General features: G+C 38.0%; 1 long non-coding RNA gene across 1 annotated transcript; it reads right to left on the reverse strand.

Moving 5' to 3' along the window:
• Nucleotides 1-9275: 9275 nt before the first annotated feature.
• On the reverse strand, nt 9276-24391 carry LOC123583898. The gene is made up of 3 exons (XR_006705039.1): nt 22734-24391; nt 20946-21055; nt 9276-9324 (listed from the first exon to the last, which is right to left on the reverse strand). It is a non-coding gene; the product is annotated as an uncharacterized LOC123583898 (long non-coding RNA).
• Nucleotides 24392-24437: the final 46 nt, after the last annotated feature.

Below are 24437 nucleotides of genomic sequence, written 5' to 3' on the forward strand. Positions count from 1 at the left end.
TACACATTGCCTACAATGTGTACAGACAGATGCATGGTGTCTGGCACAGCACATAAAATATCTTTAAAACAAGCCTTAGCACTGGAATTTGGATCTGAATTTAAGTTGCTTTTTCAAATTTTCTTCCTTATAAGATGGCAGTCTTTTGAATATCAGCCAGCTACTTGCAACACGGGGCACTCAGGCTAACCCATTTCAGGTTTATAAAGGTTTGGTCTTCTTGTTCCTACCTATGTGTTGGCACGCTGCAGTTATGTTGGAGCAGCAGAAGTAGCTGGGGATCAAGCCAATTGGCTACATGACATTGAAAGTCAATTGCTGAGGAAGATGAAGCCAAGTATAGCCTTCTCTGTAAAGAACAGCCAAGAAGATTCTAAAGGTATTTGAGGATCGTAAGAGAAACAGCCCCAGACAGGAATACTACTAGTCTTGGGGGATGGCTGATAATTTATACATACCCAGCTCCTCTTCTCCCTGGGGCAGAAAACAGGACATTTTGAAATGTGCAACACCTCTGCACAATATACAATGGTACCTTTCATCTATTTCTTGTGACTTTTATTTGCTATTGTTGTTGGATCCCCTACATAATTGTAAGCATATCGCAGGCAAGCACAATGGTAAACAGTGGGTGGACACTTCCTCTGCAGATGCAGACAATATCTGCCTGGCTGGCACTGCTTAATTCAGCCATTAACCCACTTTTATATACTCTTTTGAGCAAAAGTTACAGAAAACCTCTTAAGAACTTAAAGGAGAAGACGTTGTTCAAATTTCACTTCCTGGTTTAAGATATTTTGGTGAGTCGTTCTGAAAATGCTAAGGAAAAATCAGAAAGAAAGGCCTTCCAAAGAGTCACAAACAACCCTGGGGCCTCTTTTAGAGTATGCAATATGTGTGACCTTTGTCAGGTGCAATACTGCAACTCATAAAGCAACCCAGTCAGATAAAGAAATATATGGGTATATTTCAAGCAATCTTCTGGTGGGGTGGGGAGAGCCTCTGGATTATGGAAATTTTCAAATCACAAGCAAGCAGGCCTTTTGTGCCCCAGGTGGAGATGGTCTGAAGGTGAGCGCATGTACCCTAACCCACTGTCTTTGGAAGTCTGGTGTTTGCTGCCTGACCTCTCTGAGGCAGCTGCAATTATTTCCTCTCTGGTTTTCCTGCCTCCATTAGTTTCTCCCCCTAATTACTTTTCCACAAAACTACAGCATAATCTCCCTAAGACACCAATGACTGAAAGCTTCAGTCATTGACCGTTCCCTGGAGAATACGGGCATAAGACCCTCTCCCACAGTTTTCTTAGTTGCAACATGCTCTCAAAAAACTGGACAAAGTACTTGAAGTTTCTGGACATGCCCTGTATTGACAAGTCTTTACTCATTTCTCTTCTCCTAGGATACCTACCCTTCACCAACTGCCCTCCCTTTTTCCTCTGTTGGAATATTATCCATTGTTATGGATGAAAATGTATCCCCTCCCTCCCCCTCTCAAAGACATGTTGAAGTCCCAACTCCCGTACCATGAATGTAATCTTATTTGGAAATAGGGTCTTTGCAGATGATCAGGTTCAGTTAAGATGAGGTCATTTAGGGTGGGTCCTAATCCAATATGACTGGTGACCCTATGCTAAGGATTGCCGGCCCCCACCAGAAGCTGGGCAGCAGCAAGGAAGGATTCTACCCTGGGTTTCAGAGGCAGCATGGCCCTACCAATACCTTAACTTTGGATGTCTAGCCTCCAGAACGATGAGATACTACATTTCTGCTGTTTTAAGCCACCAGTTTGTGGTACTTTGTTACAGCAGCCCTGGGAGACTAATACGTTCGTCCTTCAAGGCCCAGTTCATATGGCACCTACTCCATTAAACCTTCCCTGACTCCAATCTGTTTAAAGTAATCTCTTGCACTTCCTACAGCCTCATAATGTTATTTTAAGAGCACAGCTTTTTGTTTTCATTTTCTGTATTAAATTGTGAGCTTCCTGAGCTAGGCTTTTATCCATTTAATCTTTTTGTCCCCGTGGAGGGTACGGCTCTGCATTTGGAAAGCTTCCCTTAAGTGTTTATTGAACTAAGTGGAACGGAATCTGTTTTTCAAGACACCAATGACAAACAACTTCTTCTTAGAAGAAACTAATTTTAGATAATGTTTTAGTATCATCTGTTAACTCATTAACCATTTCTGGAAGAGCTCTTAGGAAAAAAATGCAGTGAAAAATGAGGAATGAACAGCAACAGGCAATTCTCAGAGTAAGGTATAAAAAAAATGCAGAAAGAGATCACATTACTCAAAATTAAAGCAATGGCAATTATAACAAGTTACCATTTTCCACCTATAAATAACTGTTGGCATTGATTTAATAAAACTGGCATTCTCATTCAAGATGGTGAGGATGTAAATTAGTAAAACTTCTTTAGAGAGTAATCTGAAAAATGCCTATCAATGTTTTCAATGAACATGTCTTTGACCTAACAATTGTGCTTCCAGCAATTTCTCCTCTGGAACGCTCACACGACTGCTCAAATATAAATGAGCAACTCTATTCAAGGCAGCATTGTTTGAAATAGCTAAAACAAATTTTGGAAACTGTTGATGAACAGAGGACTAACTGAACAAATTAGGATTCATCCTAAAATGGAATATTTTGCAGTCCATAGAAAAAATGGAATAGAACTACATGAGCTAATAGGAAATGATCTCTAACACATATTATCAAGAGAAAGCAAATAAAAATATACGATGTTGGGGCGCCTGGGTGGCTCAGTCGGTTAAGCGGCCGACTTCGGCTCAGGTCATGATTTCACGGTCTGTGAGTTCGAGCCCCGCGTCGGGCTCTGTGCTGACAGCTCAGAGCCTGGAGCCTGTTTCAGATTCTGTGTCTCCCTCTCTCTGACCCTCCCCTGTTCATGCTCTGTCTCTCTGTCTCAAAAATAAATAAAACGTTAAAAAAATTAAAAAAAAATATACAATGCTATACTTGGTATGCTTCTGTTTGGAAGAAGAAAGCATACATACATATATATGATTATGTATCATATGGTGATTTCATAATGATATACAAGAAACCACTGATTGTGATGGTCATTGGAAGGAAGACAGAAGGTCTCAGGTAAGAGGAAGATTATTTTTTACTCTGTACTTTCTTTTGTACTATTGGAGATTTTAACGTATAACATGTAATTGTATAATTATAGCTGTAAAATGTATAATTATTCAATTTAAAATTTATTTTTTATGTTTATTAATTTTCTTATTTTGAGAGAGAGAGAGCACAGGAGTGGCAGAGAGACAGGGAGAGAGAGAATTCCAAGCAGGCTCCACACCCTCAGTGAAGAGCCTGATGAAGGGCTTGAAATTATGAAACCATGAGATCATGACCTGAGCCAAAATCAAGAGTCAGACACTTAACTGACTGAGTTACCCAGGTGCCCCTCAATTTAAAATTTAATAAAGAAAGTTTTCATAGATACTAGTATTCAGCATGTGCATAAAATATTATTTGATAATATCAATGTCTATTAGATTTATTTTGCTTATTGCAATAAATAAATGATTCATCTAACATGATTTGATTAAATATAATTTTACACCTGTTAAAATTTGTAATTTGCAGATTCACTTAAGTACATTTTGGAAATCAGACATTTTAAAAAGTTTCCCAATTTTATTACAAAAGCAAAACATGATCACTGAAGAATAATTAGAAAATAAAGACAAAAATACATAAATATCCTTATTTCCATCATCCAGAGATTATCAAGTAATAATCTGATGAGTATCTTTCCAGAATTTATTTTATGCTAAAATATGTATACACAGAAAGGACTTGTACATAATTATAATTTTTCACTGGTAATATATTATTAATTTATTTCCATGTTTATATCTTAGAATGGAAGAAACCTTAAAATTAACTTAAAACAGAATAAACAAAAAACAGCACTTGCACAAACCACCATACGTATATTGCCCTCCTCCTTTGCATGTCCATGACAGATATGCTGACTCATCATGATCACGGCACGTTCTGGTAGACTTGAGACACAGCCTTTTGTCTTCCTCAACAAAGTGTTACACAAAACCACAACCAAAAGACTAAAGGTTAAAGTCATGCAAGCTGATTATTTTTGACTAATCTAAGCCAATAATAAGGAGTCAAGTGATTTCCTGACCAAAGCCACACAACAGCAACAGGATTCAAGGTTAGGAACTTGCTAAAATATTATATTGTCATAAATTTAAAATAGCATTTTATGGACTATGCTTCACAAAAGTAATTTTTAAACACTGAAATTAAAGGGATAAATGAAGTTTGGGGCAAAAGTATGTAATAATTAAGTGTACCTAAATTTCTATTTATTCTTTGTGTTTAATCCATATTTATACAGTGTGGCAATTTCACTGCTGCTGTGGCACCCTGTCCTGAGAACACAACTGCTCCTCTACTTGGTATTCTGCAGATTAAGACTTTTCAAATGTTTAGCAGATTAACACTGTTATACAAAAAACTAAAAGGCCCTTCCAAACTCTTTGTTTATTAAAGCCATCTAGGATTCGGAGATTCCCTGAAGCTCGTGGTGTGCATTTTAGAAATCTAACAGAGAGGAATGTCACCTCTACCGGGCTCTGGGAGAAGAAAACCATCTGTGCGTGATTCATATCTTTGGATTCCTGAATTCTCAAGGCAGGTAGTAGCCTGTGGCCTTCACCATGTGATATGTAGTGGTATCTTAAACAGCCCAGGTTCACATACTATATGAGCACATCACTGCATTAGCAATATATTGTACCCTGAAGCACACATTGTAGGACCACACTCTATCAATACAAGATGATAAATACTGCCCATTGAGTCAACAATACTTAACAAATGTTTAATGAGCATTTATCTTGTGCCAAGCACTGTGTTAGGTTCTGAGGCTACAAAGATTGGGCAGACACGGTCCCTGACCTGAAAGAGCTTGCAATAAAACAGGGGGAACAGACATAAACAATTTTTTTTCCACTTTGAGGTTTTTCTATTGTTTATACTTATTTCATGGATAAAGAAACAAGAGGTGGGGCACCTGGGTGGCTCAGTCAGTTAAGCTTCCGACTCTTGATCTCAAGGTTGTGAGTTCAAGCTCTGCATTGGGCTCCCCACTGGGCAAAACATAAGAAATGAGAAACAAACAAAAAGAAATGAGAAACAAAAAAACAAAAAAATGAGGCAATATTTACAATAATAATCTATTTTTTCTTTCCTAAATATTTTAACAAATAAATGTAGGAAACACCAAGTTACAGAACAATGTGTTTTGTTATTATATTCATAACATATATTATTTTATTTATTGTTATGTTATTTATTTATTATTATTTACTTTATTTATATATACTAGATAGACAAAAGATAGACCTGTTAACATTGGTTATTTCAGAAGACCGGTATTGTCTGCGATGGGTGAAGTGGGAAACTGTCATATTTATTCTTTATCTGCCATTGTTGTTGGCTTTTTAAGTGAAAATATATTATTTGATAATTTTAAATAATAAAAGATATCTCTAAATAATTTCCATAATTTTAAGAATAATGATATATTTTCTTATGATCCTTTTATATCATAAAGCAAGTTTTTAAAGAGGTTTAGCTAATTCCAAAACTTACGAATTTGAGTGTTGTTTTTTTTTTTTTTTTCTAATAAATCAAAGCAAGTCTGCCCTGCTCCCAACACGTGGTGATTAAAATATTTCTACAGGACCAAATAGGTGTTAGAAGTAAAAGGGTTTGCATATATTTTTATTAATTCTGTAAAAAGAGTTTTCTCATACTGGAAGGACCATCTTCAGTCCTACATTTTCTTTGTAGACCTTGTCCTAAACCAGGCATCCTCTTGAAGTCAACAGGAGCCTATGTCATCTCCAAAAGGCATACAACTAGGTGAAAAAATTGCAATTCCATCTGACAGTAAGGACATGCTAAGAACAAAAGCTCAATAGAATCACACAAAATATTACAGCACTGTCCTTCCTACCACACTCTCCTTGTAATCCATGTTGTTACAGGCTCATATTAGGTACACTAAACCCTCAATATAAATAGGATACTGGAACAAAGAAAGCAATCCAAGATTTTATAATAATGATGATGATGATAATACTACAGTATTCCTTGCATGCAAAAATACTTTGGATGGACAATAAAACAACTACAAGGTAGCTAAAAATGTTGAAAATATTCAGTGTAGAAAGAAAAACACAAAAATTAAAAAAATGTTTTAGCTTTATAATAGAAACAATACTGACATACAAGGCACTGGGCATCCCATAGTGACAGCATCTGGACAGGTGACTGTATTCCCCTCATTCTCCCAACTTTTCAGATAGTCTTTTGTTTTTGTTTTGTTTTTGTATCTTTTTATTATGGTAAGATATATGTTACATAAAATTTGCCATAAAGTGTATAATTCAGGTGGTATCTGGGTGGCTCGGTTGGTTAAGCATCCAACTTAACCTCAGGTCATGATCTCACAGTTCGTGGGTTCGAGCCTGGCGTCCAGCTCTGTGCTGACAGCTCAGAGCCTGGAGTGTGCTTTGGATTCTGTGTCTCCTTCTCTCACTGCCACTCACCTGCTCATGTGCTCTCTCTCTCTCAAAATGAATAAACATTTAAGAAAAAATTTTTTAAATAAAAAAAGAGACTATACTCGTTAAACAAGAATTCCCCAGTCTCCCTTCCCCACAGCCCGTGGTAACTTCTAATCTACTTTCCATCCCTATGAATTTGGCTGTTTTAAGTATCTCATGGATAGATGGAATTATGTAATATTCATCCTTTTGCGTCTGGCATATTTCACTTAGCATTTTTTTAAGATTCATTCATATTGTAGCATGTATTAGAACCTTATTCTTTTTCAATGCTGAATAATAGTTCATTGCATATGACACTTTGTTCATCCATTCACCTGTTAATGGACATTAGGCTTGTTTCTACCTTTTGGCTATTGTGAATAACACTGCTATAAATTTTTATACCACTTGGCTAGGTGGCTGTTTCCTGCTACTTCATTCTGAAGGCACAGGACTTTGATCAGAGCATACGTTAACTTCTGAATGGTTTTTGTTTTTGCCATGAGTGTAGTGGGGCACTAAGGAACCCACAAATTCAGATTTATTTTATCATTATCATTATTTTCTTCTTCTTCTTATTATTAATTTAGAGAGAGAGAGAGAGAGAGAGAGAGCATGAACAGGGAAAGTGGGAGAGGGAGACAGGAGAGAATCCCAACCAGGCTCCACACTAAGTGTGGAGCTGGACGCAGGGCTTGATCCCACGACCCTGGGATCATGACCTAAGCCAAAACCAAGGGTCAGACCCTCAACCAACTGAGCCACCCAAACACCCCAGATTTTGACAAATGACGCCAACGAACAGTGAAAGACAAGACTCTGAAGCTAAAAGAATTTCTTCCTTTCATATAACTTGATCTGTGATATTAGCATATTTGAAGAAAGAATGTATCAACAATTGGAAATGGCTTATATAAAGGTGTAGAAAAAGCAGAAGGTGAAGATGCAATTTGAAGCTGGAGAACCCTGATAAGCAAACTGTAAATTATAAGTCTGTGGAATAGATACATTTATTATGGAGACAGATGCAGCTATTTATTACAGTATGATAACATATTTAACTAAATAAACAAAAATATCAATGTATACCATAAAAAACAAAAAGTCTTTTCTCATAATCTACTTGATGATCATACCCTGTCACATGCTCTATAGCTCCCAGGACTTTTTACTCAGAGTTTTTAACTTGATAATTAGTTGTGCAATTATTTGTTTACTCTTTCTCTCCCTTAAGCTCAATGAGGATGGGGATTGTGTTTATCTTTTGCACAGTGCTCGCTGCATTTATAATCAGTCTCTTACAATCTTGGTTGGTCTAATCTGCTCAGCCCAGAACTTGGAAATTAAATGCCAGAACTTGAAAAGTTAAAGCTATAACTTTAAGTAATTCACCAAGATAAACTTATAATAAAGTCAGCCAGGCAATTTTCCCTAAAGAAATCTTCCCAGCCCACTGGGCACCCTCTCAAACCACAATAGCACTCAGAATTGCTCAAGCACCACAGGGATACGATAGAAATTTTCATTGATATTTCAAAATGACCTCTGTAGAAATGTGCACAAGCACTTAAATTACTGTGATTATTTCTTCCTAGCAAGATATTGTCAGAGTTTAACCACTCTATCCAAAGTGGAAACTAAAATATAGATGGAACACTACAAAGCAAAAGTACAGCATTGTTAATAATTTTTTAAATGACTCATTTAACTATCTACTCTATATTTCAAACAACTTAGAAACCATGATAAAGGACATGAAAAATTCACTCAAAGAACAAAAAGAATCACAGAGAATCCTTTACCTGTGCTCAGAACATAGCAATGGCAGTGACAAGAATAGAACTCATATATCTTGGGTTTCCAATTTCAGGGTTGCCGGAAGAGAAACTAGTTTCTGAATATGAAAGTGACCTGACAGAATCATCTTGTACCACAAGTCATGTTGTATATGACAGAAATAAGCCTCTGCTTATTTCCTTCTAGAAGGTGTTGCTTGTCTCATTTGCCTTCTCAGGAAACCTGTATCCTAACTCCACCATTTGAAGCATACTCATTAGTTCGGATTCTGTGAGTAACAGCACTGGACCTTAAGGGTCTCTTTAATAAAGAGTTTTATGGGCATTAAACAAATGACTTTAGAATAACTAACCATTCCTCACAGTGGAGGAAGAAGCAGATATGGTTTCTACATGGCTAATGTGAACAAAACTTTTACAGCATTTAGTAAATTGCTATTGTTAATTTCTGAGTCCTTCTCCCTAGGAACTATAGAAAACCCTTAGCCAAACTTACCTTGAAAAATGGTCATAACTGGGGTGCCTGGCTGGCTCAGTTGGTTAAGATCTGACTCTTTTTTTTTTTTTTAATTTTTTTTTTTTTCAACGTTTATTTATTTTTGGGACAGAGAGAGACAGAGCATGAACGGGGGAGGGGCAGAGAGAGAGGGAGACACAGAATCGGAAACAGGCTCCAGGCTCTGAGCCATCAGCCCAGAGCCTGATGCGGGGCTCGAACTCACGGACCACGAGATCGTGACCTGGCTGAAGTCGGACGCTTAACCGACTGCGCCACCCAGGCGCCCCAAGATCTGACTCTTGATTTCAGCTCAGGTCATGATCTCATGGTTCATGAGTTCGAGCCTCATGTCAAGCTCTCTCTGTCTCTCACCTTCTCTTTCTGCCTCTCCCCAGCTTGTGCTCTCTCTCTCTCTCTCTAAAAATAAATAATTAAACTCAAAAACAAAAAGAAAACTTGCTATAATCTCAAGTTTTTTTTTCTTGTTGGTTCAGTATATCAAATAGGGTTCCTGCTTGTTTCATTTTTTAATATCCGGTTCTTATTTCCATTAGAGATTTTCCTAGGCTCCCTCGCATAATAGAAATTATTAAATAAAGCTTACTTTGCACCAGACATTGCTCCAAGTATTTATATATTCATTTAATATACAAAATAAACTTCATGAGATGTGAATGATTATAACTGCACTATACATATAAGGAAAATAAGGCACAGAGAGGTTAAGAATTTGCCCAAAGTCACACAGCTAGTATGTGGCAGAAACTGAGGATTCATTCTCCATGTGATTAACTACTATGTTATGTTGCTTGTCTAAGTACCAGGTACTTGATCACAGATTTCTCTGGGCTTGCTCCCACCAGTATGCGTGAGCTCGCGCGCGCTCTCTCTCTCTCTCTCTCTCTCTCCTGTTTGGCATTCTAAACTCCAAATTAGTTTAAGGGTATGGGAAATATGACCACACAGACACTACCTCTGTGCTTGCTTTGTAGATGAAATCAAGATCTGTGAGAATTTGCACATACAAAGGTGCATGTAATTGTCTTAAACATTTCATTTTCTCATGCTCTTAATTTTTAGGGTCTAGTCAGTTAATCAAGATTATAGTCTTATTCAAGTGTCAGGAAATTAAAGTATGTAAAAAAACATACATGTTTGCTTATCTAATCATTAGAACATGCTCTTCCTTTAGCATTTCATTAATTTTTTTATTAAAAAATTTTTATTTTAAAAGAAAAATCTCTTTCATGGAGATTTAATGGATCACATATTCCTAGTCAGAAAAAAATGAAATGATTTCCATTTTGAAATATATATTCCAGGAGGAAAAAAAAATTTTATTTTTGGTGTCACTTCTATAGTGGATCAACTTCCTTGCTTTTCTATAAACTGAAACTGGGCAATATGTAGTGGTCAATGGAAAGTAGATTCACTTCTTTTGAGGATTAAAAAACATAACTCAAACACATGCAAAATTCATTGTATTGATGTTGGCACTAGATTTTCTTGCAAAGTCACTCTTCTATCACTGTTAATAAAAAGATAACACATATTGACAAGATTTTAAACATCTATTGAAAAAATTACAGTTGATTAAAAATACTGAATTATTTTTTATCTGATAGAAACATATTTATTGTTGTGCAATATTGCCCTCTTGTGTTTTCTCTAGTTAAGTCATTATTATTTTTATCAATTTAATATTCAGCTTTTAACTTTTCCATCTAAAATTAACTCACTCAATGACATGGGTAGGTCTAGAGAGTATTATGCAAAGCAAAATAAGTCATTCAGAGAAAGACAAATACCATATGATTTCACTCATACGTGGAATTTAAGAAACAAAACAGATGAACATAGGGGAAAGAAAACTATAGAGAACAAACTGAGGGTTGCTGGAGGGGAGGCGGATGGGGTAATGGGCTAAATGATTGATGAGTATTAAGGAAGGCACTTGGGGTGAGCACTGGATGCTGTATATACATGATGAATTACTAAATTCTACTCCTGAAACTAATATTATTATGTTAACTAACTAGAATTTAAATAAAAACTTGAAACATTAAAAAATAAATTAATAAAAAAAATAAACTCACTGCTAAATGAACTTCAAAGCCTTATATTCAAAACCACCCTCAAACTCAATACCCAAAAAAGGAAATAATAACCCAGTTAAGAAATGGGCAGAAGACATGGATAGACACTTTTCCAAAGGGGACCTTCAGATGGCTAAGAGACACATGAAAAGATGTTCGACATCATTCATCATCAAGGAAATACAAATCAAAACCACAATGAGATACTACCTCACACCTGTCAGAATGGCTAAAATGAACAACACAAGAAACAACAGGTGTTGACAAGGATGCAGAGAAAGGAAAACCCTCTTGCACTGCTGGTGGGAATGCAAACTGGTGCAGCCACTCTGGAAAACACTATGGAGTTTCCTCAAAAAACTGAAAATAGAGCTACTCTATGATACAGCAATTGTGCTATTAGGGTATTTATCCAAGGAATCCAAAAAGAAAGATTTGAAGGGGTACATGCACCCCAATGTTTATAGCACATTACCAACAACACCCAAACTATGGAGAAAGCCCAAATATCCATTGACTGATAAATGGATAACGATGTGGTATACACACACACACACACACACACACACACACACACACACACACACACACTGGAATATTACTCAGCCATCAAAAAGAATGAAATCTTGCCATTTGCAACAACATGGATGGAACTAGAATGTACTATGCTAAATGAAATAAGTCAACCAGAGAAAGACAATACCATATGATTTCACTCATATGTGGAATATCAGCAATTCACTCATATGTTTAAGAAACAAAACAGATGAACATATGGGAAGGAGGAGGGAAAGAGAAGAGAGGGAAACAAACTACAGGAGACTCAATGATAGAAAACAAACTGAGAGTTGATGGATGGAGGTGGGTGGGAGATGGGCTAGATGGGTGATGGGTATTAAGGAGGGCACATACAATAAGGGTGTTGTATTAAGTGATTTATCACTGAACTCTACTCCTGAAGGCAATTTTGCACTGTATGTTAACTAAATAACATTTAAATTAAAAAACAAAAAACATCATGATCAGTAGTTAATGTTAGTGTTATGGTTTATGGTATACCTATTCCTTTAAATCTCTGAGTTAATTTATAAAATATCGTGATCAAATGTTAAGAGAAGCAGAGTCAAGCAGAAGTAAATACATAAACAAAAATCTAGCATTATGTCAAGGAATACTAAAACCCTGACGCTTAGTACTCATTTTACCAAGTTATGGAAGATGCAGCCAATTTGTCTGTTAGGATAAGTCTGGCTTAATATCCTTGCAGTCAGTTTCTCCCTTTAGCTTACTTAGTTTTTATGGCTAAATAAATACACTGCTAAAATTTTAAATTATTTTGAAAACATTTTTCCTTGCCTATTAAATTAGCAAAATTTTCTTTTTAATATTGTCTAATTAGAACAAGTACTCTTGGAGTGCCCAGGTGGCTCAGTCGTTTGAATGTCCGACTCTTGATTTCAGCTCAGGTCATGATCCCAGGGTTGTGGGATCAAGCCCTGTGTCAGGCTCTGCACTGAGAGTGGAGCCTGTTTAAGATTCTCTCTCTCCCTCTGTCCCTCTACCAGCTCATGCTCTATGTTTCTCTGAATAATAATAATAATAATAATAATAATAATAATAATAATAATAAAAGAACAAGTACTTTCATATGTTGAAAGGTAAATTTGGTACATTCCCTTTTGTAAATCAAGTTGACAGTATATACTAAAAGCCTTAAAAAAAGGATTATTAGGTTTGCTTCTAAGAATTTATCTCAAATGTGCAATCCTAAGTACCCCAAAAATTTATGCTGAAACTACTCATCATAGCATTTTTTATAGTACAAACATTGGTAACAACCTAAAGATGGTTGTGTGTTGAATTTGATTGGAATATATACAGTGAAATTTTTGCAACAATTAACATTTTAGTGTAATATTTAAAATAACATGAACTTTTTCTATGTTGTTAAGTTTTAAAAATTCAGAATATAAATATACGTGTGTGTGTATGTATCACAGTGACCTAAAAGCAATTCTCCCTAAACTATAGACAAAGACTAAAATAAAATGCCTCAAAATACTAATAATGGTTATCATTTGAGGGTGGCACTATGTGTGGCTTTTTTTCTTTCCACTTCTCTGTGTTTTCCATGTTTTTATGTTGAACATGTATTACTGTTACAATGGGGGGAAGCCTGCATGTTACTGCAAAATCGAGCAGAATCGAGGCACTGTCCTCTATACAAATCAGGAATTTTATGGGCTTTCTGTGCAAGCTCAGAAAGCTTTTATAAAGGAAATGAAGACTTTGGCAATAGGCTTAGGATAGTTGAGCCATTGTAGGAAAGTGGAGAAGTCCCTCAATTAGGAAAAAAAAAGTGGGTAAGTCCCTTAGGATGGATACTTTCTCTTCTAACACTTCATTCTTTAGAAGGAGTAGAGTTAGGTGATGGATTCCTTTTCCAAACACATAAAGGAACAAAAAAGCAACAACCATTTAGTTAGTGCTTAATATGTGCTAGGTTGGTTTGAAAGGGTGAAAAGCTAAATGTGATGAATGGGTGAATGAAAAGAAGGATGGTTACAGAATTTCACTTCCAGCCATCACATAGGAAGGACCCTGCGGTCAGATTATAGCTAAAGAGCTGGTCTTCCCACCTGTAATTCAGCAATAATCCTTGTCTCCCTTACCTCCCATTCCCATCCATCTTCAAGACTGCAGAGAGAGTGATCTTTTCAAAGAACAAACCTTCAACGGATTCCCAGTACCTCTTGAGATAAAATCTAAATTTATGGTGGCTGACAACGCCCTTTAAGATCTGGTTTTGGCTTATATCTCCAGCTTCCTCTTCTGCTTCCTCACTCCACCTTCCAGGCATTCTGATCTTCCCCAGGCTTTGACCATCCAGTCTCTTTTGTTTAGCTAACTCCTGCTTGCTTTTCAAGTCTCTGGTTAAATGTTGCCTTCATTGGGAAAATACAGCTGCCCCTACAATATGCACCTACCATAATCACTGCTTTCCTTGTCATAGTCCTTTCTGTATGTTACTAAATTCTCTGGTTTGATTGTCCTTATCAGGACTATAGGGTCTGTGAGGGCAAGGGCTAAGTCTGCCCTTCACCTTGATACCTACAATGCCTAACAGCGGAGCAACAGATGTTTACTGAATAAATGGATGAATAAGTGAGATTGTTTGATTATATCCAACTTCTCCAAAACTTTCTCTAAAGACTCACTCTCACTGATGAAAATGCATATTAATATAAAGATGATACACGTTGTGATGGTGGTGGTCCCGGGGATGCTTTGAGTTCTTCATTCAGCACTGTAGTCCTGAATCCTATTCTCACTTAACAGATACATGTGCATGTGTGTATATATTTCAAGAGATTTTTCAAATTAATTTTCATGCCCCTTATGGGGAAAAAAGAGATACTCTGATACATTAACCAATTGTTTCTAATCCTTACAAAAAGATATTTTCATCCAAAAATAGGGGAGTAAATATATTATAATTCATAAAATAATTATAATTTTTAAAGACATAAGAAAATAATACCTTTTATAAAAGCATACAAACTACACATACAAAATAAGCTAATCACTTCCATACATAAAAGTACATATTATATATTTACATAATAAAAAGGTTGGAAGAAAATGCATCATATACTGTGATTCCTTCTGAGCATCATCACATGTAAAATACTGTTCTTGGGGCACCTGGGTGGCTCAGTCAATTGAGCAGCCGACTTTAGCTCAGGTCATGATTCTCATGGTCCGAGAGTTCAAGCCCCACATCTGGCTTACTGCTGTCAGCACAGAGCCTGCTTTGGATCCTCTGTCCCCCTTTCTCTCGCCCACCCCTGCTCTCTCTCCTTTAAAAATAAACATTAAAAAAAGGGCACTTTTCTTCCTTACACTTTTCAGCATTTCTCTTCAGAATGAGCATGTATTACCTTGTTTAAAACACCAGAAGTTATCTTTAAAAAACCTTATAATATAAAGACAAATTCATTTATGGGTAGGCAGTTGTTTCAAATATTGTTTTAAGACAAAAGTCTAGGCATGAACATTTTTCATAGAGCACACATATATATTTAAAAATATTTTACTGGGGGTGGCTGGGTGGCTCAGCCAGTTAAGTATCCAATTTCGGCTCAGGTCATGATCTCACAGTTAGCGAATTCAAGTACTGCCACGGGCCTTGTGCTGACCACTCAGAGGCTGGAGCCTGTTGCAGATTCTGTGTCTCCCTCTCTTTCTGCTCCTCCTCCACTCACGCTTTCTCTCTCTCTCTCTCTCTCTCTCAAAAATAAATAAACATTAAAAAAATTTTTTTAAATAAAAATATTTTACTGAATAGATGTAAAAATGCAAATATTTTCTACTTAATAGATTCAATGATACAATGACCTTTAATGTAGATGCTACTAGAAGACACTACAGAACTTAATCATCTTTATGTTTTTTACATTTTTTTAATGTTTATTTATATTTGAGAGAGACAGCATGAGCGGGGAGAGGTACAGGGAGACGGAGACAGAATCTGAAGCAGGCTCCAGGCTCTGAGCTGTCAGCACAGAGCCCGTCACAGGGCTCGAACCCATGAAACCGCGAGATCATGACCTGAGTCGAAGTTGGTTGCTTAACTGACTGAGCCACCCAGGCACCCCAAGAACTATAATCATCTTGAATCTGACTTCTCAAATATCCTCATGTTCAGAGTTTTTCATATTTCTCAAGGGAAAACAATTCTATTAAAGAATATTTCATGAAAAGTTTTGGAAAGTAAATTAATGCACATATTAATATGCCAAACACAAATAAGATGGACATTTTTAAAAAAGGATGGGTGGAGGCAATTAACCAACCATACAGGTACTGTAAGTTGATTAGGGGAGAGGTAATTTGGGCAGAACTGCCTCTTTGAAACAGGCCAGAAGGAGCAGTTTCTACAGCTAGTCTGGGAAAGTCCCTCACCTGCACCACCTATCTCAATAGATCTAGGAAGTTGCTTTTTTTTTTTTTTTTTTTTTTTTTTAGCTTAACAATAGGTTCAGTGATAAGCAAAGTTGCCCTCCTCCAAAGCTCCCTGAAGTGCAAAAGAACTAAGAAGATCAAAGGAGCCATTAACCACTCCCTGAACTTCAAAGGTTTCTCCTATAAGAACTCTGAGAAGCAGCTGTGAGTTTATAGATTACGTAGGGACTGCCATTACAGTGTATAAATATAACATAACAAATACCTTGGCTATCATATTCTTTTTATTTCTTTACTAGGGTTGCATTTTAGATTTTTCAGTTTTGTACACATACGAAAATGAACAACAAATCAAAATATATTAAGACTAGAGACCTACACATTCCCAATGAACACAACATATTCTTAGCACTGTGGTCTCTTTTTGCTTTCTAAACCTAGCTTCTTAATGTCTTGTTTCTATATTTTCCCATTCAGAAAGAAAGTAATGAAACAACGACTTTGCTTCACATAGTTTGTGTTTTTAATGCAATATTCAAACAAAATCTACAAAATCACTTACTTTTCCTGGATTGGTTTCCAGACTCAGGTCCCTAGTGATGAAAGTGTCTCTTCACTAAAGCATTTCATGCAAGCTGGGGTGACCCACAGCCCAAACAATTCAGTCAGTCATGTGCGTGCAGACTGTTGTGTTGTCATTGAACACATCGTCTCAAAGTGGTTCATTTTAACAATAAGAACAGCACCTCTAAGTGATTTTTTTTTTACTTTTAACAAAATTATTAAAAAATTAAATTCTGTATTGAAATATCACGTATATACATAAATCATAGGTTTACACTTCAATAAATGTCTATAAAAAGTATACACTCCTGAAATCACCAGCATTCGGATTTAAAAAAAAAAAAAACAGATTATAGAATATTTCCAGCACCTCAAAACTCTCTCTTTGACCCTCCTCCACATTCCTGACTTCTGATACCGACTATAGTAGCCAACAATGGCCAGACACACATAAAAACAGAGCTCTGACCCACAACCCGGAGCAACCTGCCCACCAACCCCCGTCTACAGTGAACAACCCAGGAAGCCAGGCTGCTCTGATTTGGACCTGGAGGAAGCCAGAGGGCTACCTCTGCTAACAATGTGGGAATCCAAACCAACTTTTGTAACAACTGACCCCAATGACCAGGACTTGATTAATGACTGACAGCTTCTCCAGTTTTCGTCCCTGCTTCCAACTTCAGACCAATGCGAGAAAGACAAGTATGCACCCCTAGCCAATCCTGTAAGTGTTTATTTTAATAAAAAGAATCTGAAGTGAAAGACCCTAGAAGATACTACTAGATTCTTAGGACCTTTGAAGATACTTTTCTTACCACTTCTAGTGATGAGAAGTCCTGTATAAATAAACGTGTTTAGACATTTATACCGAGAGACATTTACAGTCTGAAAAGGGGTAGAGCAAGATCAATCTTTGATTCGTGCATTCAGAATTATGTATTATGCATCTACCAGTAAAAAGAGAAGTAAGACACAATTCCCATCCTTAAAAGTCTTCTATTCTAGGAGTGCCTAGGTGGCTCAGTTGGTTGGGCATCCAACTCTTGATTTTGGCTTAGGTCATGATCTCACAGTTTGTCAATTTGAGCCTCACTCAAACAGAGGGATTCTGTTTCCCTCTCTCTCTGCCTATCACTTGTGTGCTGTCTCTCTGTCTCTCAAAAATAAATAAATAAACATTAAAAAAAAAGTCTTCTAAAAGAAGCCACAGAAGAGCAAAGAAGCCATGAGTAAGTTTGGTCACAGAAATCGGAAGAACTCAGAGTAGGGAGAAGTCAGTTTTGCAAGTGGTGAGAAGGTAGGCGTGTGTGTGTGTGTGTGTGTGTGTGTGAGAGAGAGAGAGAGAGAGAGAGAGAGAGAGAGAGAGAGAGAGAGAAATTAGGAATGGTGGAGGTAATGATTTTAAAAACCAGTAGCAGGATGAGCACAGATACACAGGCCAGAAAATCATCTTACACATTTTGGGTATTACAAGTAGTAGTTTGGTTCAAAGTTCACTCATTCATATATACAATAATTATTAAATGAATGCTTTCAGTTGAAATTGTGAATGGCAAGAAATACTCGTGCTTCAAAATAAGATGATCAAGAGGGTCTGGTCTACGCAGTGAACACAAAACATGGCCTTCCTAACATCCATTCCCCATTCTTCTTTCTAACAGAACCTCAGTTTTGTTAGTATACACCTTTCTCCCCCAACATGCATGCCTCCAAAGAAGCTCACCCACTCTTAGTCCCAGGTAGCCTAGTATTATCCATATTTAGTAAGTGGGGTAAACCTAGTCTCTTTCCACTGGCTGACTCTGGAATAGCACATGAGCAATTATAATCAAGGGGACACCAAGAGAGGTTTGCTAGAGGCTTCTGGGAAAATAACTCTGTGAGTTACCGAAAACCTGTCCCTTCCTTTCACTGGGCATGAATCAAGAAACACATAGCCCCAAACACTTATGGCAACTGTATTATAACTAGGAAGGAAAGCAGCTTTAGGATGGAGCTGACTTCATGAAAGGCAGGAGAGAGAAAGAAACCTGGGTTCTCAAATAATATCATTGAACCAATTAACCCTAAAGTTCACCTTGTCATCGATAGTCTTTTACATGACCTAGTTCACTCCCTTATTTTCTTAAAAGCTAGATTGAGTTGGTTTTTCTGTTATTTGTGACCAAAGCACCCCAATTAGATTTGATTATTAGGCAATGGGGAGTCACTGAAGAAGTTTAAGCAAAAGACTGAAATAATCGGTTTGCATTTTTTGAAACATTTATTTATTTTTGAGAGAGAGAGAGAGAGAGCAGGTGAGGCAGTAAAAGCAGGGGACAGAGGATCTGAAGCAGGCTCCATGCCAAGAGTAGAGAACCCGATGCGGATTCAAACTTATGAACTGTGAAATCGTGACCTGAGCTGAAGTAACACTGTGAATGACACTTAACCCACTGATCCACCCAGGCACCCTTGGTTTGCATTTTATGAGGACGACAGTGGCAGAAACGTTGAGGATAGATGGGTGGGATGGGAGGCTAACATCTACTGAGGGCACACCATGTGCTTACATTAGTCTGAACACTTTATATATATTAATTCATTTAACCTTCCAAAACTCTATGAGGCATGCAGTATTATCCATATTTGATAAGAACAATCTGAAATTCAGAGACATTAAGTTGTCTAAGATCACATAGCTAGTAAGTGGCAGAGCCAGGATTTGAACCCCAATTTTATTATAGATATTTCTTCACCTCCCCTGGTCCCCAGCCATATATATCAGGAAAAGCTCATCTTACTCTCAGCCTCAAATATGCCTCATTGATGTAAGAGTATACCCAATAACTGGGTTTCTGGTGACTGACTCAGGAATAGGCCAGTCACCCAATTCTGATCTGGCTTCTAACCACCAATTTATGCTGCTTATTTCATTTGGCTATTGTGAGAACTAAAATGGGCTATTGTTTATAAGATACTTAACATATGGGAGGCCCATAATAAATGCTAGCTACTGCTGTGATGATTTTAGTCTACTATATCAAGAAAAACTGAGGAGGGGCGCCTGGGTGGCTCAGTCGGTTAAGTGTCCGACTTCTGTTCAGGTCATGATCTCACGGTCCGTGAGTTCGAGCCCCGCGTCGGCTCTGTGCTGACAGCTCAGAGCCTGGAGCCTGCTTCAGATTCTGTGTCTCCCTCTCTCTCTGCCCCTCCCCTGCTCATTCTCTGTCTCAAAAATAAAATAAAAACATTAAAAAAGAACTAAAAAGGAAAAAGAAAAACTGAGGAGTGTTCAGAAGAGGAGGGCATAGGTGTGGTAGGACAGAAGCCAAGGGAAGGAGTTTCGGAAGGGCATAGCAGGATCAAATGCCATGGGAAAATAAAGTGACATGAGAGTTCAAGAAGAGACTAATGGGACTAGCCTTTGGGACATACAAGTGACTTTTGCCAGAGGTGACCGTGGAAGGGTTGAGGTGGAAGCCAACTGATTGGCTAACAAGAGACTTGCACCTGAGTGCAGACTGTGGCTACCTACTACAGATTAGCAGTTTCACTGTGATGGAAAGCAGAGAGAGAAAGGATGGTAGGAGGAGTCTCCAGATGGGGTGCATTTACAAGCTTTGAGGCAACAGCCAGCAAACGCACCACTGAAAATTTAGGAGAGAGAACGATGATGGGACAAGTCCCAAAGGAGACTTGAAAGAAACTGTAAACAGTGTATCGTTCTACTTTTTACCCTAAAACTGCTCTAAAAAATAAAGTTATATATATATATTTATATATATATAAAACTTTAAAAAAAAAGGAGACTAGAGAGAGGTATTAGTCTTGAAGAATTGGGTCATCTTCTACCCTCTAAAACTGAGGGGGAAGGATATAAGGATAAGTGCAGATATAGATGCATTTATTGACATGGGGGGGGTGGGAGTGGTGCAAGCGCGTCTCTGGAAGAGTTCCTTTTTCCTAGCGATGTGGAGGCAGGGGCATCTGCTGAGAAGGAGAGTGTGAAACAAGTAGTGGTCAAAGATGAAGCTAGCCTCGAAAACTGGTAAAAACAACTCTAGAGTACCGACAGCTGAGAGCATAGCTAAATTGGAGACCAAATATTTTCAATGGCTTTAATATAGAGGAATATATGATTCTGTCCAGCACCTCTCACTTACCCAGGTGGAGATAGGAGAATCAGCCTGTCCCTGCCCTTGGCACGTTATGAAAGTACGAGGTTGAAAGTAACAGAAATAGTGACCATTTGCCCATAGTCCTCTCTGGTTCCTCATACTCCCCTGAGGCCTCAGTTATACAAACGAAATCTGTGCCTACAATTGGGACTGCCAAACACAGCTCTCAAAGGGACAGAGCATTAAAAGAACAGAACATCATTTCCTCAAATTCAAAGGGAAAAATCAAGTTGTTAATTAAAGCACTTTACCTGGGAATCTCGTAGTGTTCCAGGATTGCAGGTGGTAAAACAACATCCTTATATTCATCCTTTGATTAAATTCTATAGACCTCAAATTCGATGTATCCCCTTTCTTTCATCTAGGATAAAACAAAGAACACTCTTATTCAAGGCTTTATGTATAATAGATAGGATTAGTAGGATTAAGAGCCACATGGCACATAAAACTATAAAATATTTAAATTATTCAGTATATGTGACTATGGCACATAACATGACATCCTGCTGAGTCAAGATAACTTAAAACATCTCTCTGTTATTAACATCTTCATTCCCAGTTACCTTTATGAAAACTGGCCAATAAGAGAAAAATGTCTAGTTGTTAGAATTAGGAAGGAACTTTTCTCCTTTCAAGCTAACTTAAGGAAGCTGCTTGAGGATATTGTTTCAAAATTGATGTTGGTTATTTTAGTTGATTTAATGAGGAGTTTTTTCTTCTAAAAAAAAAAAACAACTTAAGGTGTGTCCTTTCATTATTCAAAAGAGAACAAAGACAATAGTAACTAAGTGACTATTGTATCATAAGATATTGCCAAGCAATGAAAATACTAATTATCCAGATAAAAGACTGTCCCTTGTTACACTTCCCTGCTCCAAGGCCATTTCTTCCTCCTCACGGAGATAGTTGCCTTTTCAATGCCTCAAAATAGGCAAACATGCCCAAAGCGCTGAAGTAAATTAATCCTATTTCTATACCTAAAATAATGCTATCACCATATCAGCATATTACTCACAAACATGAGTTTGAAAATACTTTACAAATATAAGGACAGATTTCTTAGGGAAGTCTTCTGATGTCGATGGATCATCATTGGGATCTTAATACTGGGATGTAAAACAAGTCACTGGAGCTTAGATGTCAGAGATCCTATTAGCTTATTCACTAGGAAGGAGGCCAGAATTTACTTTGTAATTGTAAACATCCTGCACTGCTGAGAGAATAGCATAATGTAGTTAAAAAAAAAAAAAAAAAAAAGAAAAGAAAACCCAATAGGTCCCCTTTTATATATTAAATATGTGAATACTAAGTGAAGAAGACTCAGTCACTGACCTCAGGTAGGTCTTTATAATTCTCATCTCTCTGAAAAGAACTGTGGGACAACATTAAGTGAGCCCCTGGGTGTGGGAAAGCTCAGTGCCACGTGACAATATGGAAAGAACAGTAAGACTTGGTGCCGCTCATTCATTACAGTGGAGTCGTATCTTTCTTAGGACAGGGTTATTCCACAGATACGGAGAGGCATTTTGCTAGGTAAAAATTAAACATGTCTTGGGGAATTGTGTGGAGACACTTTGGCCATCTTTTCCCCTGCACTACTTGAACAGATCATTGTTTCCTTGGCTGCCCCCCCAGGTTAAACTTAGAAACTATGTCATTTGAAAAATATGTATTGTTAAACAATGCATGCACATTTGAAAATATGGTTTTATTTTGTACTTTTTAAAAACCATCAATGGGATCCCATTGTACTTATTAGTTTATTTTACCTCCTTAGGGTGTTTAGAAGGTCTTAAGCACTTAAGACAATGTGTGTTTTCTAAAAATGGCCACAGCAGTATTTCTGGTCCCACATGTTCTCTACAAACTTTGCTTCTCCCTATCAAGAAGTAGAATCTATCTCCCCTGCCTCTGAACCTGGATGAGGCTTTATAAGGGCCTGGGTAAAGAGAACGCAGCAGAATTGACACTGCATGACTTCTAAGGCAGATAAACCATAATATGCTTCTACCTGGCTCTCGCTCTCTTAGGATACTCACCCTTAGAACCTAACCCTCATGCTGTGAGGAGCCCAACCAAGTCCACATTAAGAGACCACCTGCAGAGGTCTACAGGGAGTTGAGCTGAGGTCTCCAGCCTGCAGCCTCCAGCCAGTATCAATCACCAACATGAAAGTGAAAAATTTTCAGAGGATTCCCATCTTCAGCCTTCCAGTTGAGGCCCTATGCATAAGGGAGCAGAAAAAAAGTCATACCTGCTGTGCTATCTCAATTCCTGACGCACAGAATCTGTCAGCATAATAAATGGCTGCTTTTTACCACTACCTTGTGGGCGTAATTTGCAATGCAGCCATAGTACCTGGAAGTGTACCAATATATTTTATTATTAATAATTCAATATATTCTATCATATTCAATCTTTCAAACAATAACATAATTAACTATAGTATTTTGGTATCTCAAGCTTAATCAGCCTGTATTGATAGACACTTAGGTGGTTTGGACTTATTTTTTCCTATTATAGACAAGGCTGAAATAAACATTTACATCTCTTTGTACACAAATGCCAGTATTTCTACAAAAACCTATAAATTAGTTTTTGTAAAAACCTATAAATGAGTTAATACATGCAAGATACTTACAGCAGTGCTAGCACAGAGTAACACATTATTTTTATCACTACAGATTGAACTTCTAGATGGAACGTGATAGCTTTTCCTTGCTGTCTTTAGTGACAAGGATCCTAACAATTGTACCTGACTGCTATGCTACAGTAGAGGCCACTTTCTAGAGTTTAGATCAAGGCAGAAAGTTGTAAACATAATCAGTCACAGATTATGTCCCTGAAAACATCCATCTGCTGCTGACATGACTAGCTCTACAAATGAATTTTCAAAAAACTTGAGTTTGCTCCCTGGGCTGGTGAGTTACAAGAACAGAACTGCTGGAAATCACCGGTTGCGGACTACAGGGGAAACAGCGCAGCCACACGCTCAAGTGCGTGCGGCTGTTCTATCTGCATCCGCCTGGGCAGACCACTTGGTGGAGTGACTGGGGAGAAGGTTCAGGACGTGTCTTTCCCGGTGACAATTTGTGTCACAAGTTTAGGAGTGTGCTTTTCCAGACGTTGTCACTTTCTTCCACCATCTCTAACTCTTCCCCAGGCGTGCTTGCATCTGTCTAGCACTTTAAATCACATTTACCTCTAAATTCCTGGGCGGAGTGAAGGGGACAAGGAGAGAGGAAGAAGACTATCTGTCCACCGTCTCTGGTCTCAAAGGGGCAGAATAGTTAAACTTAATTCACACTGCAAACAAACCAGTTTTCAACAGCTTTTAACTTCCTGTCTCTCGATTTTCTCCCGTTTTGCTCCATTTTTAAGGGACTCGGGTAACCGCCCTCCTTTCTCAGGGCAAAGGTCAGGGCAAAGGTAGCACAGCTGAGGAAGAGCATTTTTAGGAGAGTGGCGTGGTCAACAAGCCACAAGCGGGCGGGCTTCGCGACAGCTTCGTGGGGGCGACGGGGTTGGGAGAGGGAGCGCCCGTCCCGCCTATCTCTCCCCGGTCCCGCGTCGCAAGCTCTGCGGGCTGAGGAGTCCCAACGCCGAGGACAGTGGACTAGGCGCCGGAGACTCCAAAGCCCTCAGCGACTTCCCCGCCCCACAGCCCCACCCATTAGCACGCAGCCTCCCCCAGAGCCCACAGGAGACACCTTCGTCCCCGCCCCTCCACAGGTCACCTCCCT

Source organism: Leopardus geoffroyi, chromosome B3 (assembly GCF_018350155.1).
Source record: "Leopardus geoffroyi isolate Oge1 chromosome B3, O.geoffroyi_Oge1_pat1.0, whole genome shotgun sequence".
Lineage (NCBI taxonomy): Eukaryota > Metazoa > Chordata > Mammalia > Carnivora > Felidae > Leopardus > Leopardus geoffroyi.